At 38.5% G+C, this 14,814-nt stretch overlaps 2 protein-coding genes across 2 annotated transcripts in view; both read right to left on the bottom strand.

Annotated features, from left to right (window-relative positions):
- The window catches only part of LOC134748339 (papilin), an 87,047-nt gene extending 77,016 nt beyond the window's left edge, over window positions 1–10,031 (bottom strand). The window contains exon 1 of the mRNA XM_063683109.1: window positions 9,879–10,031. The gene's annotated coding sequence lies outside the window, so the exon portion shown is untranslated. The remainder of the gene's footprint in view (window positions 1–9,878) is intronic.
- Window positions 1–14,814, bottom strand: part of LOC134748361 (ATP-dependent Clp protease proteolytic subunit) — a 249,647-nt gene that overhangs the window by 174,335 nt on the left and 60,498 nt on the right. The gene's annotated exons all lie outside the window — the stretch shown is intronic.

The following is a 14,814-nucleotide window of genomic DNA, read 5'->3' as shown; positions in this document are numbered from 1 at the left end:
AACAGGAGGGGCAGGCAACGTAATACAGACATAAGAAGGAGAACAAACGTAATAGACGCCTTACAACTGTAGAAAAGTAAAATGGAAGTGGACAGGCCATGTAGCATGAATGAGCAAGGACAAATGGGCAAATAAAGTTACTACGTGGCCAAGACCACTCGGTAAACGAACTGATGGAAGACCGAAAGAGAGGTGGCAGACGAGATATTTAGAGCTGCTGGAAAGGACTGGATTACAAAGGCAATGGATAGAGATACTTGGAAGGATATGGAGGAGGCCTTTACTCGTAGATGTCCTTAAATAAACTTTTAAATACCGCTTTAAACTGCTCTAAAGTACCTTACCTGCCTATAATGTTACAAAATTTTGGCTGGTTGGAATGGTATGAAAATTTTACAGTGTATATATATACTTAGTTACAAATACAGAAGACGTATTCTTGTAGAATTGCCGAAATAGAGTTTATCGACCGACTCGACAGAGTAGGCACTACTACATAAGGTGTTTGTAATTAAGTAATATTCTTTTTAGTTTAGATTAATGTCCTTCAAAGGTATTTGAACATGTATTGATATATGTGAATAGTGCCTGACCGTTTGGCCTGTATCATGTGTGAAATACATGAAAGGACACCCAAAAAAAGCGAAACCCTTCGGAAAAGCTTCTTTGGAGATTTTTTTTAAACCTTTTTTTTAGAAGTCATTTGGAAAGTATCGAATAATCCTCTGAAAAAGCTCAAACCGAATTCGACGGACGCCAGTGGATGGCATTTTATAGGTCCGTTTACGACCGTTTCCGGGATGACTACTCCGTCGCTATTTGGCGAAATAAATAAATAAAAGAAAAATACAAAAATTCTGACAGTTTTGATCCGGTTGAGCGGATTACCTACTTTCAGATATTTATAGGGTGTTGTACAATAACTATGCGAAAACCAATGAAATTCATATCTATGTACTTTTTTTTTCACATTTGCTCAATGTTAGTGTTGCAGTTAATAGCTATAAATACTAGCAGGCCAATTCGAATGTGCACCTCAGATCAAACCGATATTTGAATCATATTGGAAACATGTCAGTTAGCTCGTCGTTCGCGCGTTCATTCCGCTCTGACTTGTCGTACATGTATATTAGTGCGAGCGAGACGCTACACATTTTATGTATTCGAAGTGACAATCGTACATAGACCAACGCCAAATGAAAAGAAAAAAATTATGAGGATGACAGATACTACGAAAAGTCTAGTGACTATTTCCATACATTGTTTAAGATTTAATTGGCATTTTCTGTCAACCGTTGTCATCTTGGCTAGACCCCCAGTACTCCCTGAAGTGATAAATCTTTAATCGACAATGTTGATGACATAATAAGTATCCCTCTCGGACCCAGAATGTAGGAAATATTTTATGCCGTAATAATCTCTGGATAGAATGCACTGCTTAAGTGCTAATACATGAGATGAACGAGTCGATTAAAGTTCCTTACCTACATTCAGCTGATAAAATTCTCTACTAAATGAAAAAGCCAGCGGCTGAACAAAACTAATTCCCTTACAGATGCTTGTTGTTACCGCTTCAAGGCAATTTGCTTCCCGAGTTAATTAAAAGGCTGGGGTAGAAAGGCGAGTTTAGCGCGGACGTTTTACGACTTTTTAGCTTTTTACGGAGTCCATAATGATTTCCGAGCTTCTTGCTGAAATGCAATTTGTTTGAATAGGATTATGTTTATTTATCGACATATTTTCGTGAGGGATTCATTAGGTGCATACTGACAGGGAATTAAATACATAACATTTAATAAGGTTGGGGTAATATATTTTATGATGACATATGCGTTACCTGTGATGTTTGAAGTCGGTACCATGCCCGAAGAGTTACCCGTGTGAAGACAAAGCCGATTTGATTGTCTAGTCTACGACAAAGGAACTAAGAAGTATTGAACCACATTACTGGTCCCATACTTGTCATTATCTTGCCTTACATTTTTAATTTAGTGGATTTGGCTAATCTTAAAAAATGTTTCATTGATTCACTGATATCTCATCGGAAGTTCAGCGCTGGAATTCGATGAGATGAGACCATTCCCTGGATTTTTGAAGTAAAACTTCTTTAGGCGCAACTGGAGGGTAACACAGATTTATTTTCTGACGGAAGTAACGCTCAGTAGTGACACACGCACAATAGGACACACGTCAAAGTGCCAACAGCGATAAGCGTCATCGTCAAAGAAGTTTTACTTCAATCGCGCGTAAAGATTACACGCACACACTTTTTTGACATGATAACGTCTTATAAATCGATGAACACCGGTAGCATGCACGAAAAAGTGTCACGTTGTGGACAGATCTCCATGGTAACGTTTCTTATTAGTCTTATGACGTTATCACGCAAAATTATCGTCCGTAAACCGATTTTACAGACAAGACAACCATATTTTTTCTTCCTCCTATGTTTTTCTGTTATGTATAATTTTCTCTCCTGTGTTTGTTATATTCCATTCAAAAAATTCTTAAACCCAAAAAGCTGTCTACCTTAGACACAAGAGTCACTGAAAGAACTGTAGCCCCATTGTCGCGGCAGGTGCACAATGGGGCTTGAATTCTTGATGAAGCATTCTTGTAGACGTGCCCTAATTCCGAATATGTTCGTTAGCCGCCAAGTCGCCCGCTGTCACTCTTTTCTTTCGTTTCATGTTTTAATTCACGCCTTTGGAGGTAAACCGCAATGTTTCTTTTTTAACCCATTTGGGAAGAAAATCAAAATACTCAAGAAGAAAAATCTTTCATAAAAATGTATACTTATTATAAAAATAACCTGATAAAAGTTGGTATCAGCGTCAACATTTTTGTTACTTAACAATAGGTACTGTCAAGGGCATAAATATATATACATTCCCAAAGTTTCAAAAATATGTGTACGTTCTTACACCTTAGACAATAAAGTCGTGTTCACATATTTTTAAACAATTTGTCTGGATCGATAATTTTGCCTTCGACTGTACCTACAACACATTTTGGCTTATTTATTACAGGGTGCCTAGCCAAGATTGACAATCGCTTGCGCTACGACAACGAAACTCTTTGTATCTCTCTATCACTCTTCCGCATTAGTGCGACAGTGACAGTTGCGTTTCGTTCGCTACAGAGCGTAAACGATTGGCATGTTGGCTACGCACCCCGGACAGACAAAATCCATAAAGAAATAAAAATTGCACATTCTTTCAATAAACTAAAGAAGCTTGTGATATATTGTATAAATGGACTGTTGGGCAAAACATTATAAATATTTTTTTTATGATACAGGAGGCAAATGAGCAGACGGATCATCTGATGGTAATAAGCGATTACCGCCGCCCATGGACACCCGCAACACCAGAGGGGTTGTGAGTGCGTTGCCGCTTCCGTGCCCAAAGGGTAAAAACGGGACCCTATTACTAAGACTCCGCTGTCCGTCTGTCTGTCACCAGGCTGTATCTCATGAACCGTGATAGGCAGACAGTTGAAATTTCGCTGATGATGTATTTCTGTTGCCACAACTACTAAAAACAGAAATAAATTTTAAGTGGGGCCCCATACAACAAACGTGATTTTTTGCCTTTTTTTGCGTAATGGTACGGAACCCTTTGTGCGCAAGTCCGAATCGCACTTGGCCGGTTTTTATAATAACGATACCCAGACATTTCCAATTTCCTGAATCAATCCACCGCCCACAAAAAAGACAAAAATCGCTACCGGAATATTATCCTCATTCCATCAATTTCGTCATCTTTTCCAATCCCTCTGTCGTCAAACGAGGGTGTGTATCGAATTAGATTCGAGAATCAATCGAAGCCCAATTGATCGAATCAATAGCTTTAAAGTATCATGTCAAAATGTGAGCGATTTTAATGGAAATTCAATTCGTTTCGTCTAATGTCTCGTCCCAGTTTTGTTACCTGTGTCAAGAATGTTAGGGCTCGGCTGAACTTACAGGATACTTAAGGAATTTGTCCTTGTAACCTCCTAAATTAATAGGGGGAGTAATGCTTTTTTATGTTTTTAAGTCGATCTTGTATTCGAGTCGATCGTTATGTAACTTGATGTTGGTCGTGATAAATACTTGCGACCAGAATAGGTTTAATTTATTTACCCCCGGAGCTAAATTTTAAAGACGCAGACAAAGTCGCGGGTAGAAGCTAGTTTCATGTATAGTGACAAACTATGTAGATAATGTGATTTACTAATTACTATTACTAATTAGTATTACTAATTAGTTTTGCTAACTGTACACAAGTACTTATATGCAAATTACAGAACAATTTCACATCCGCCAACCAGGCTATAGAAACACTTAATTCCTACATTTAGGGAATATCGGGAACGTCCACTGTCGACCATAACCGCTTCAAACTAGTTTTATTTTCCGCCGTACTTACAAAACGACTTATGCGCCACTGAAAATACCACAATTTGCAATACACTTAACTGACCACTGATAAACCTTATAAGCAAGAGAATAAGGTACACAAAGTTTAATTTAATTACATACTCGGTTGTATGAACTTACGGTCTTGTAAATAGAAGGTAGAGATTTTACCGCAAGCGATGTTGAAAACTGGCACGATTAAAGTACGATTATTAATGAAAGCTTTTATAGAGTTCCATAATCATTTAAATAACTATTGTAATTAAGTAAATACCATAGTAGTATAATTTAAGTATTATGTAAAATATGTAGCTAGTTATATACTCTACTGAAAACACCTAGACACCAACTACGCAAAATAGTAGTATTAATTAAAGGACATAAGAGGCCGTAGTCGATTTTGGAGCAAAAATTTTAAATTGATAGATTTAGTCGTTGAAATTATACACGTTTTGTTACGTAATATCTAAATAACAAGTATTGGTTTCTATTAGCACGTCTTCTCATCTTGCCTTTTAATTATGAGGTCGCGAGCGTGCGTCCCCAGTAATATATGAAGAGAAGGGGCAGTTTTTAAAAATTCGTCAAAAAATTATGGTGGTAAATTATACAAATTGATGTATAAGAATAGTTTCGGCAAATGTTGTAGATTGTTTAAGTATCAAAATTACGTTGAAATTAAGTAGATTTTCAGAGAAATTGTCACTTGTTTTGAAGTAATTCCTGGAGAAAATTGATTTCGTCTAACTTTCATTTACACTACTTCAAAGTCATAAAAATAAAAATGTAGTCTGATAAACGTCAAGCACAGGATATGTGTAATACAAAATTACCATGTTTAGCCGTCCAAACTTTACGAAATTTACAAATAAGAGCGACAAAATCAGTGCTTTACGCGCGTTTACCTAAACGTCCATCAGAAAAGCAAACATGACTAATTTAGTGAGTCTGTTTTCAAAAAATTGATCTGATAAAAGGTAAGATAAGAAGACGTGCTAATAGAAACCAGTACTTGTTATTTCAATTAGGTAACAAAAGGTGTACAATTTCACCGACTAAATCTATCAATTTTACATTTTTGCGACTAAAATCGACACCGGCCTCATAACACACTAAACAAACACCTCCACAATATGGGTAAAACAGACCATGTGCAAAGCGTGCATGGAAGAAGGGGAAACAACAAAACACACCCCAGATTGCAACCAGGTAGAAGTATACAGAAGCAAATACCTAGGAACTCCGTGGACACTAAAAGAGGCAGTTAGCAACCTAAATACATTGCTAGGCTTCATGGAGGAGCTGGGGTGGTTAGATTAGCGCTACCTCGTTTCACGCAAAAAAGGGCACAATGGTTGTCGAGTTGCGGAAAATTCCCATAAACACTAACTAACACTAACTTAGTGATATTCCCGACAACAAAGCTATGATCATAACTTAGTATTGAGCACTACACCCGCTTAAGTAGTTGCTTCTGCTGCTGACTCTGACCACATTGTTTACTTTATAACGTTAATCACCATGATGTCATAGCGTCCACTTTATCTGAAGTATTTTAAAAAACTTCATTAAGTATTAAAGGCGTTCGTTTATTTCGTAAGCTTTATAGTGTACCTACTATATATACTAACGTAAACTAATGTTAAATATGTTTAAAAATGACATATCAGTATCAGTTCTTGAGCTGTAACATTTTCAAGGGAGAACGTACTTGGGGCAGTCATACACATTTTATTGTTTCCTGTAGACATCGCAAAGTTAAGAGAATCAAAAGCTATTTTTTCCGCTGCAAACGGGATACAATTTTAGTTTAAACTCACCTAGAGTATAAACTCAAATAAAAAAACATGATTAATATGTATCCTGCTGGGTCGTTAACTTTTATTGTTTTCTACAAAAGAGACCTACCTATTTCTGAAAGTGTGTTTGAAACAACAACTTTTCAAATAACAACTTTTTTACATTGGAGTTTTGAATGATTCACGGTTAGTTTCACTAGACTTATATTGACCGGGATATAGACCGTGATTACCTTTTGTATTATTTGTGAGCTCCCGATATTTCGACGCAGTTACATGCATCATGTTCACGGGTGACTGAAGGGTAATCACGGTCTATATCCCGGTCAATATAAGTCTTTTTTTACATTGCATTGTAAAGCTATACATAGCTATGCGTACGGCAGTAAAAATTTATCTATAGTATCAACCATACCGCATTTCAAATGCGATATTTTTAATATAAAAAATACCTACCATTCTCAGTAACTTTGCTATTTTGACATTGAAACACTTTCTGCTACAGTGTTATTTTTCGCGCTCCAGAATGGAACCAAAGAGGTGTTTCAAGCCTTTAAGGCTTGGAAACGCGGAGTCGGTGGGAACAGAGTCAACAACATGTCTAAACAAGACCCTTTGTCGTTCCAACAACCAAGTGTGGTCAACGAAAATAATCCATTTATAATGAAAAATACTGACTACAGTTGGAAATACTGAGAACAGTTATTACAGACCATTTTTTATACATTTTTTAAGTTCTGGCCCCCTTAGCAGCAATATAACAAAGTGTTCGGCGAAAGGATATTTGCAGTAACACTTATTCTCGTGATTACCTTTGTTTGATAGAAACAATCGATCGCCTTGAACACGTCGGATTCCTTCAGAACGATTCAAAACAAGCAGGATACGGGGAAGGCAATGATTGTTCTCAACAAATACAAGATCGATGCTGCAAACCGTGATTAAACATCCTGTTGCAGGGGTTCTCAAACTGTGAGCCGCGGCGCCCTGGTGCGCCGTAGACAGTAAATAGGGGCGCCTTGAGGCAACCCTCCTCACCATGTTACCCATCTATTTCTAATAACCTATTTACGAGATGTGAGACGCAAATACACATTGGAACAAGAAATTGGACCGATGGAATACCAACCTTAGTAATATGCAGATTATATTTATAAACCCTACTCATAGTGTTGTGTTCCTGCCGGTGAGTAAGGTTGCCAGAGCTCAACGAGGGAGAGGAGTGTTAGGGTCGGCAACGCGCATGTAACACCTCTGGAGTTGCAGGCGTACATTGGCTACGGAGACTGCTTAACATCAGGCGGGCCGTATGCTTGTTTGCCACCGACGTAGTATAAATATAAAAAAAATTGTCATGCATGACTTAAATGCTTTAAATACAACATAGATTACTAGCGACCGCTTCGCACGGGTGCAATGCTGATGTATTATTGATATAAACTCTCCTCTTGAATCACTCTATCTATTAAAAACACCGCATCAAAATCCGTTGCGTAGTTTCAAAGATCTAAGCATACATAGGGACAGACATCCATCCAGACAGCAGGAAGCGACTTTGTTTTATACTATGTAGTGATGAAAAGCTCTCACAATCAGTTCACAAATGATCTATGTTACGTATCATGCTGCTAAAAGTTAGCATTTACAAATTAGTGTAGCAGCTAAAGGCTAAACTGCTAACTTTTATATAACCCCGATAATGACCCAACTTCTATATGAAAGGCAATGCCTAAAATTCTTAAATCAGGGAATGAATACCTATATACAATAAGTAAATAACAGATTGGATCAAATATATTTTGCAGAAAGTTATTGTGAAAAAAGAGTGTGGTGCAGAAGTGAATCATTGAACTGATTAACTTGTGCACCTAATTACTCCAATAGTTACTAGAACAGCATTCAGGCTTCTCGTAGGTTAGGGCGCCGAAATTAAATTTTAAACTTGCAAGTGCGCCGCAGACTAAAAAAGATTGGGAACCCCTGTCCTATTTAATTGTCTTACCACTTGATATAGGAATTCCGCATGTGGCGGCGATGAAAATAAGAGCTTTATCGCTTCGGTATAAAGCTAATTTTAAGTTTACTTTCGCATAATCGGAGCGAATTATGGAATTTAAATCATTTTAAGGCGAAGACGAAAGTCCTTAGTTGTCTATTCAAAAGATTTCACACCCCCATGACGTACCTATTTACACAACATGTTTACATTATTATTTATCTTATTAAGGACGAAAAATGAGTCATATTTACAATTAGATTACAGTATTTTGCGCTGAAAATTCGCTTATCATTCCACGCGTGAGATAGACTACCCGTCCCTCTTTAATTCATTCAGTTAGTAAAAGACAGATAGTCTATCTCGCGCGCAAGTACCTGCGCGTAGGTCCTGTGCTAAGCCTACAGTTGTTAGGGCATCCGCTAGCTGGCCCGGTTGTGCGGAGCACGGGTGAGCGAGTTAACGAAGAATAGTATGAGCAACCCTAACCGACGTGTTCTTCAAACACTGCATCCTGCCGGCGATCCTGTGGGACGGACGCTCCGGCCTTCGGCCTCGCGTGCTTGGGCGATCCTGTGAGACGCTCCGGACCTTCGGCCTCGACGCTTGGGCTATCCTGTGGGGCGCTCCGGGTACGGGCTATACGGTAGTACTATCACTTATTCGGTGGTATAGGCTACAATGTTCACTTATCTGTCTGACCTAATCGCCTAGAGTCCGTCCAAGCTAACATTGCACCGATTTGAATAGATCAGTGAGGGGTGTCACGACCACAGAATAAATAATAATGCAACGTTTGCAAGAGTTTTTGTAAACAAACAGAATCGGCTGCTCTGATGTAACGTGTTAGGAGCGCTAAGCGACGATTGACTCATTGCGAGGTAATAGCGCAGAATAAATAATAGTACTACCGTACAGAAACGAAACTTCCTACAAAACCTAAGTTTGACAGTGGTTCAGGGACGAATCATGCTGTCCCTTTCTAATATATGGCACTATTCATTTCGGCTATTTAGGGTTGTCAAAATTCAAGTCATTATCTTATCTGTGGTCGTGCACGCAAAGGGACGTCAAGTTGTGTCAACCCTAATAATTGCTCGGAGCAATGCTGAGCCGAACGGACCCGAGAATACCCGAAAGGAGGAGTTTCGCACCCCTGACTATACGTCATATTTTCATAGAAATCTGACATTAATGACGACATTGCCACACTAGTCATTGTTAATGACATGCAGAGTTAGCTTGGTCCGTCTCTACCTGATGGTAAACCTTACATTTATTTGCCACCATCGTGTTATAAACGGAAATGAAATTTTACGGCTTCCTTTTGGATTAACAAACGCACCAACGTTTCACAATTCTTATTGCTTTTTTTTATGGATCATGCTAGTAATTTTATGAATACTTCACTAAATTAAGTGTAGTTAGGTTCGAGTATCTAATTAGCAGTAAAATGGTTAAACTGATAGGCCTTGTCTTAACACCAATGAAGCGAAAGCGACAAGCAAACATCAGGACTTTCATTACACCCAACCAGACATGCTTCTAAATAAACCAATGAATCATTTAATGCTTAACCAGCCACCGTAACCATATCACGGCACTACGTTACTCAGCTTTCACATTTTTTTACCGCGAATTCGACCAAGTCATTCATAAAACAAACAAAAACATAAACAACCTTGGGGTTTTATTTGGCTCCAGTTTTCCTGGTATCCTGGACGTTCCACAAATCACTTAGTCACTTTGGCACAACACCGGTAAGACGATCACTCGCGGCGTTAAATCTTGACACAAACACGCGCGTGGCTGGGCCGGGCGTCAGTTGCAGACTGTCGAGCCGAGTGTGTCGAGTCGAGTAGACTGGCACAAGGCACAACCGCTCGCCCGCTCAAATCAAGGTCATGCAAAACTCTGCTCCCATTTCCTCAGTGGAAAGTGTATCCGTGATCCGCCCGTTCCCCTTTCGGACAGGTGTGGGGAGAAAGCACACAAAAAACTTATCGTTCTGAGTCATTCTGCCAGATGATTCGCTTGTTATCTGTGGAGGAAAGTGACAGGACCGGTTTTGGAGGCGCCAGATTTGTTTGGAAAGGAAAAGTGGCGCGTGTGGTCAAACATATCCATTCAATTTTTGACCTCTGGTTTCTATAAATATAAATCGGTGATAATTAACAGCACTAAAGGCGCGACGTAACCTATGTTCACAAAATTACTTCTGGCGCTGACATCTCATTAAGCAAGAAAACTGAATTCAGTTTACTAGGCGTATTTAAAGGAGATTTTCGTTAAAGACGTTTTTAAAGTGCGTTTAGATTTTACTGTATAGAATTTTCTACGTAACAGGCGATACTTTTCTTTGCACCTGGCGAATTTCTCGTATTTCCACGTCTGCAACTTGTCAGTAAACTAAATGGTTGTATTTAAAGAAACGTTTCAAACTTTTACGAGTGGTTTGCTGAAGAATCTATACAATGTAGGTACATAGAGACTGTCTAATCTAAAGCAGATATTTACACGGTAGGTATTGGTCTCGAGAATTTGGGAGCTATGTTAACAATTTCCAAATAATTAATCAAGAGATTATTAATTATTAAGTTATTTAAGCACTATAATTTATCCTAAGCATGCACTTATCTAATCTTTAATAAATATCTCACTCTTTCACTTAAACTCGACGCTGGGATTCGAGCCCACAATTAACACCTGTTATAAAAGTAGCGTATGAAACATTGCTCAAAAAGTATCTACCATCCTAGAATTATTTTCCAAGTTCCCTATCTCTACAGTTCACGTTCTTAATTATCTGTCAAAGTCTAATTGTTCTTCATAGTGAGACTGATGTCTTTCTTTTAAGCTATTAGGGTATGGAAGATACTTTTGACGCGTATTCGTTTCATCCGTTACTTTTGATGCTTGCACAATTATTAACACCTGCATAAAAGATGCTAGACGAGAGTAGGTAAACGTGGTAAATGAAACAGTCCTTTTGGAAAATTACTATATTTCGCATTTAAATTTTCCTGCTGGTAATTTCAAGTAATTTGTGTGGTTGGTCCAGTAAAGTACCACGTATAGTCAGCATCAATAGTAACGAATGAAACAACGCATTAAAAGTATCTGCCACCTTGGAATACTATTCCAAATATCTCTATCGCGTTCAAAATTATCTGTAAGAAGCTGACTGTACCACAGTAAGTAACCAAATGACTTGGGCTACTATAAAGTTAGCTGGGTTTTTCGTAGTCGTCATCTCGGTGCAAGAGTCGTTGACCGGGCAACGATAGATGTAATCTAGTCTTTCAACACTCCAAATTGTCGTATGTTTCGACCTGAGGTTTCGACAGACGTATTCTAATGAAAATATATGTGATTGTTACACATATATAATTTGTAAACCACGGACATTAGTTACGGTACGGTATTTTATTTTGATTAGAAATCCAATTTGAATGGTAAACCTTTTGGGCCGATTTTATTTTGTTCTCTTTCCTTTTCGATATATGGTGGATTTGGTGAATGGATGGCCAGTGCCTGTTATGCTTTAAAGAACCTTTCCAGTTTTCCAATAGTGACACTCTAAAAATGGTTTGGTTTATTATGCATATTTCGATTATGAGGTATTGCGTAGAAGTCTGGGGTAAAGCTCTGGTTTCCTAGGATGGCGGTGCCGTCATATATTTATTTATTTATTTAATCTTAAAATTTTTATATTAAAGGAAAAAATGGAAAAAGCACAATGCAATACATGCACAATGCACAATGGAAGGTGGATTTAATCTTTATTGCACAAAAGAAAATACAAACGTACAAAGAGCGGACTTAATGCTACAAGGCATTCTCTACCAGTCAAGTTTCGGGCAAAGCAGATAACTTGTAGGCGGTGCAACATCACGTTGTAATTACAAAACAAAGTAACTTAGGTATTTTTATATAGGTAGCGGTAGGTAGCTAATATAGGTAGCGGCATACAAAATACTACACCATCTATATTTAGCCGTAGTTTTGTATGGAAACGGCCGCTATATGATGGCACCGCTATCCTAGGAAAACAGACATGGCATAAACATACAAGATGTGACTATAAAACTCCCGTGAGACTCAAAAATATTAGATTATTTTAAACCGGGTCACTCACGTATTATTAAGCTAGTAGTAGTAGTATGTCGAACTATTCGTGAATACGTGAGTGACCCGGTTTAAAATAATCTAATACAAGATGTGCTCATAAAACAGAAAAAAGCTCTACGGTTTCTTGTAGGATGTTCAGGTGTACCTGACACGCATAGATATAGGTATGTTTATAGAGCATATACAATTTTGACTTATTTTCTAGTTTAAGAGATCCCATTAAGGGATAAGTTCGCCTTTGTTGTATTTAATTTTCTCTTTAACTATGTCTCTTGTGTTTCTTTTTTGTACCTACAATAAAGCATATTCATACATACATACAGAGTCTGTATGTATGTATGAATATGCTGTATTACAGAGTTACACGTTTATAATACTGCTAGTTGAATGCTTGCTAATATAACGAACGCACATTATCCTATTGAACAGGGGCCCTTTTATCAAAAGCTTGTAGCTTGTAATACAAGTGCAAGTCCCTTTCTTACCAAAGCTGTCAAAATTCCAGTTGTATTACTAGCTATAAGCTTTTGATGAACGGGCCCCAGGACTCACACGGCCTTTACCTTGTATAATTTAATTTCGAAACCTATGACGTACGCTTTCAAGAAAAGGCGTTACGATGACGAAGTCTAAAGTTAGCATTTTGTTACAGTCGTTACGAAAGCTGCAGATCCGGTAGTCACATTTAACAATTCGTGAACCTTATGGCGTATAAATAAAGTCTTTAATAGGTCAGTATTATGTTGCTGTTAGAAAAGAGTGTTGAAAGAAATGACGCGTGCGTAAACCCGAAGGTCTGACCTTTGACGTAGTAGTGACGAAGCTTACTTACGACGGTCATTGCTACTTTACGAAATACATTGTGATATTTGTGATGCATTTTAAGGTGTGTTTTAAACCTATTGAACGAAAGGTGAACGAAAGTCAAGAAATCAAGTTTCGAATCGATGAAGTTACTAGAACAGAACAGTGTGTAACAGTCTTAAAATCAACGCTGGGCGTCACCAGCTGACCTAGCATATGTTGAGACTGGTATCCTTTCACCAAACACTAAAAAATCTACTAACTTTAGTTTAAGTTACGTACACCATAATGTTTCTGTGTTTTTTTTCCATTGCTGTATTATTTTGTGTCTGGTAATAAACGTATTTTTATTTATTTTATTTATTTAGAGAAAGTCCTAAATATTGCTAATTACATTTTTGGCAACCGTATGTGATCTAAACAAATACGAGTCGGGCTCCGGGGTTCCGTACTTTTTAGTATTTGTTGTTATAGCGGCAAGAGAAATACATCATATGTGAATATTTTAACTGTAGCTAGACCACGGTTCATGAGATGCCTGGTGACAGACAGACGAACAGACGGACAGAGGAGTCTTACTCGTAGTAATAGTGAAAAAGGGACCCCCCTTTTTTACCCTTTGGGTTCGGAGCCTTAAAAAGCGCTACGAATTGTCAAAAACTATACTGCACTACTGGTAGCTGTTGTGTATGATGCCACGAAATATTTAGAACGCTTTACATTTTGACTAGCGACTCCATACACCCATACTTAATACATAATCGAATTTAAACTGTTGTGAGACATACTAACATTAAATCATTTTACGGTTTAGACTCACTTGTTTTAGTCACTCGCGCGACATGTTTCGGAGAGCCTAGGTCTCCTTTCTCAAGCACTAATAGTGCGAGCAGCGTTCACGACGACCGTTTATTGCGTACTGCCGCTGTCGCGCGCCGCGTCGCTCGCTGCGCGCGTGCTGAGAAAGCCGGTTGGGGGAGGTCTTGCGCTATCGTTGTAGGCGGGCACAGTGGTGTGTTTGTGTTTGGGTCACCCAACACTTGTAGCGCCACACAGCGCGAACTCACTATGTCCACTACACTGTCACAACACTCACCGGCATTCTGCTGAGGAATCACAGGCTTCCACAACAACAACACAACACAACACAACAAGTGAGTCTAAACCGTAAAATGATTTAATCTTAATACATAAGTTTACATCAAATCGGCATGGGTCTTTATTCTAAAAAGCAGCTCGAAGCTTTTGAATAACGCGATGTAGTTTTTTACAGTTACCAAAGGAATCCTACCAATGTGCGAGATTCACCCGGATCAAGTATACGACAAGTACGACAACCGTACCTAAGTCCAAGGTATAAAACTTAAATTTGGTTGCCAGTCTGGTTGAAAGTTGCAGCCGCCTTATGCGGTAAAATAAAGGATGATCGAAAGAGCGGTTTGTGGTAGATTTATTAGAGGGTATGAGAGAAGTGCGTAAACTGAGAGTAAGATTTTGCACTTTAAATCGTTTTCACATTCTCCGATCTGATATCGAATATCGACCTTTAGAGAAAAACAGCTGCTAGAAAGTGCCCTATGGCATCAAGTTTGTACCCGGGTATGTCCGTCGGAGCCCAATCCACTTTGGGAACCACTGGACTAGACTGTAGGCAAACCTTGGCTTATCGGTGATACTTGGTA

This window comes from Cydia strobilella, chromosome 16, assembly GCF_947568885.1.
Source record: "Cydia strobilella chromosome 16, ilCydStro3.1, whole genome shotgun sequence".
NCBI classification, from domain to species: Eukaryota; Metazoa; Arthropoda; class Insecta; order Lepidoptera; family Tortricidae; genus Cydia; species Cydia strobilella.
Note: the sequence above shows the minus strand (reverse complement) of the source record. Positions and strands in the feature narration are given on the sequence as shown.